Genomic DNA, 4,193 nt, shown 5'->3' with positions numbered 1-4,193 from the left:
ACACACACACACACACACACATACACACACACATAGCCATCGTATTTTGTCAACATATAAATAACATTAATCGACATGAGTTAACCGGCGGGTGTCTATGTGGTCACTCGATTTGCTAGAAATAGTAACCAAATCTCTCTCAAGTCAAACCCAGCTATTTTAAATAAAAGTGAAGGAAGGGACGTTGAATAATGTGGTTTTAGCCACATCATTCCTGAAAACAAGATGGAATAATTATGACTCGTAAGACTTTAATCTACTTAAATTGCAATTTGTTTAGTCAAAGTCGACCGGGGTTAAACAACCGACACTCCGTCGGTTACGACCTCGTGGGTTCGATTTGATTCGATCAACAGAACAGCCTGCTCGTGAAATTAATGTGCAAGTAACTTTAAGGCAGTTCTCAGGGCGATTCGGCGTGACACAGAATATGACAAAACTGTTCCTTTGAATTACAGGTACAACTCATTTATGTCAGCTGAGTGACCTGGAGCAAAGGGAAATAAAGTGCCTTGCTCAAGGACACAACGCGCCTTACTATCGTGAACTGAATACCTTAACCTCTAAGCTACATGCCTTCATGGGATTAAACAACAACAGCACCAACAACTTCACTAGCAGCAACAACAACAAAATTAGAGTGCAAAGAATATCTTAGATTCATTATGTCTAAGATCCCAGTTTTTGCACAATAAATCAGAGAACAAAGTACAAAGAATGCAGAAAATTACATTTGGCATCATCACAGGCTGCATTGCAGTTTACACTCTCTTGCACTGTCTCTGCGACGAAACAAAGAAACTAAAAATAAAAGACCACCAGGACATGCGATGGGCACAGCTTATAGCCAGAGAAAGCTTCAACCCACACAGTCATCCTCCTTCTTACCCAAACAACCAGACATATTTACAATGCCTATAGGACCGTCTAAAGAACACTGTCTCTCCCACTAGGTTCAGATAATCAAAACACACACACACACACACACACACACACACACACACACACACACACACACACACACACACACACACACACACACACACACACACACACATACACACACAAATAGCAACAACATCGTTGCCGCCGTCGTCGTCGTCATCATCATCATCATCATCAACACCATCATCATCACCGCATTGTGCTGGGATGTATACCACCAATGAATGATTAGTATAGAGGAACCGCGACAGCAGTACTGACCGAATTCATCTAACTTACCTCTGTCAACCACCAGGACGTGCGGGTATATAAAAACACAAAATAAGAAGAGCGGGAGAAAAGCATCCTTTGTAGAAAAGTACACAATGTAGCTTTCTACTAGTCATACCAAACATTCTTAATTAACAGTAATTTATCTCTTAGTATCTTCAAATAGAGTACCTCGCGGTAGATGTTCCAAGTCTGTGCGCCGCTGAGCTCAATTTTGCTTTTCATCCCTTTCGGGGTCAATAAAAAGTGTCACTCTCATGTAATGGATTGGTAGAACATCGTTCCAGGTGTATTATTTTATTACGTCTCCTTGCTTTCTGAGTTCAAATTCTGTGGTAGCGTGCTAGGGGTGCAGTGTTGGCTTTGGGAGCCTTTAACAGAGTTCAATCTGTTGCAAGTACTCATGCTAGATCTCTGGTTTGAAGATACCACTCTTCTCTTCTTCTAGTATTCTCAGAGGTCCTATAAAAAGTCTTGGACGTTGCCTCTCCTCTAGACTTAATGTTAAAAGGAACAAAAAAATCGAGAAACAAAGCAAAAGCCTTGCAGCAATTGTGAAGGACATTTTAAAGAAAATAAAAGGTGGATAATTTTAAGACATTGGTTTCAAATATTGGCACAGGGTCAGTTATATCGGCGGAGGGGCTAAGTCGATTATATCGATCCCCAGTATCTAACTGGTACTTATTTTATCGATCCTGAAGGAATGAAAGGCAAAGTCGACCTTGGTGGAATTTGAACTCAGAACGTATGAACGAACAAAAGCATTCTGCTCGGTGTGCTAACGATTCTGCCAGCTCACTGCTTATAATTTTAAGACATTAAGACTCAATCTTTCAGGTAAATTGCATGCTTAAAGAGAAAGCCTGATGTTTGCAAGATATGGTATGTGAAGCAATAGATCTGCGTGTCACACCAAGTTGTATATTGTACACACCAAGGCCTTTTAAATAAGGGCTGACCAAGTGTCTAGACCAGAACAATGATAAACCCTTAACATTGGCAGAGGGTACGCGTATGTAAATTCGATTAAATGAATTTCAATGCATTTCTAGTTCTTTTATTTTCTATAACGCCCAGAAATTCAAATCTGGTCGAGGTGTGATTTGAACTTAGAACATAACTAAAAAGATATGGCTAAGTGCCATAGTAACATTTAGTACTCCACTCCACCGTTTCTGCCACCCACTGCCCTCTCTCTGTCTTCTAACACACACACACACACACACACACACACACACACACACACACACACACACGCACACACACTATTATTAACAATCCTCTGGTTATCATTGCAAACATAAGCTGTTTTGTATCGTAATTTTAAACAGATGAATAAAGAAAGCCTCCATTTACAAAAAAAACATGGCAAAGTTGACTAATGCTTTGTAAGGTTACAGAAATAAAGCAGATTAGTCATAAGGAGATTGTTTCTTTTTTTCTTTTTCTTTTTATAAAGCAAACTAGCTAAAGGCCAGAAAGTTTCTAAGAAATAATTTCATTGAAATGTGAAAGTGTTTAAACCCCAACCTCTACCCGATATGCCATGTATTAATAATTAACGTGTCTCTCACAACTATTCATAATACTCTCTCTCTCTCTTTATCTTTATCTTTCACTCTCTGTCAAACCAAAACACACACACACAATCAGAAGTCTTCATCACATCCTTGTTCAATGACAGTCTTTTCAGGATGGTTTGCCTTTGATAGAGGCCACACACTTAATTCGACAGGGGAATCCTCTACATGGTCACCCGATCAGTTAGAAATAATATGCAAATCTGCTTCAAATCACACAGTTTGATTTGAAATCAATCAACAAGAAAAGGATATAGATATGCATACACTATTGCGCCAATAACAGACATAGAAAGCAATCAACACAGTTACTATGTGTGTGTGTGTAAAGGCGCATAGCTTAGTGGTTAGAGTATTCGGCTAACGGTCGTACCGTCGTGAGTTTAATTCCCGGCGACGCGTTGTGTCCTCGAGCAAGACACTTTATTTTACGTTGTTCCAGTCCACTCAGCTGGCAAAAATGAGTAGTACCTGTATTTCAAAGAGCTAGCCTTGTCACATTCCTGTGTCACGCTGAACTTTCTAGAGAACTACGTTAAGAGTACACGTGTTTGTACGTTAAGAGTACACTTGCACTTTAATTTCACGTTGATCGGATCAGCTGGAACCCTCGTAGTCGTAACCAGTGGAGTGCCAGTTAGTTCCTGTTTATGTGTGTGTGTGTGCATGTATGTATTGGATTGGATTGCCTACTGCAGCACATGAACCTCAACATGTTCTCTCCACCAACCACTGTCTGATGTGGAGGCCGTGAATTTGAGCTTGACATCATATTAGTTTGATGAGCCTACTTTGCGACACCGGTTCGACATGTTTTGACTGAGGGATGTATAACTGGCACTCTGTCGGTTACGATAAGCAGGGTTCCAATTGATCCTATCAACAGAAACTCAGCAGCCTGTTCGTGAAATTAAAGTGATAAGGCTGGCCCTTTGAAATACAGGTATTACACTATTTCTTTTGTCAGCTGAGTGGATAGGAGCAATGTGAAATAAAGTGTCTTGCTCAAGGATACAACGTCAACGTGTCGCCCGAAATCGAACTCACGCTGAATATTCTTACTACTCAACCACGCATCTTCACAACATCCACGCACACACATACATGTGTGTTTGTGTGTGTGTGTATGTATTATATATACATATGTGTGTGTGTGTGTATGTGTGTGTGTGTGTGTGTGTGTGTGTGAATGTGTGTGTATATGGACATATACGACGCATAACCACAAATCAGACCTGAAAAAAATTTGAATATTACCATGACACATTTCCTTGGTACCACTAACTTACGTAGATTCTCCATTTTCCAGCCCTTCAATATTATGGACGAACTCTTCCAGTATTTTTAATTTAAATTTAACCGTAGTATTGTGTATGTCTCTAATATATATCAGTA

Source organism: Octopus bimaculoides, chromosome 2, assembly GCF_001194135.2.
Source record: "Octopus bimaculoides isolate UCB-OBI-ISO-001 chromosome 2, ASM119413v2, whole genome shotgun sequence".
In the NCBI taxonomy this organism is placed as follows: Eukaryota; Metazoa; Mollusca; class Cephalopoda; order Octopoda; family Octopodidae; genus Octopus; species Octopus bimaculoides.
The sequence above is the reverse complement of the archived record's forward strand: the minus strand, read 5'-3'. Positions refer to the sequence as shown.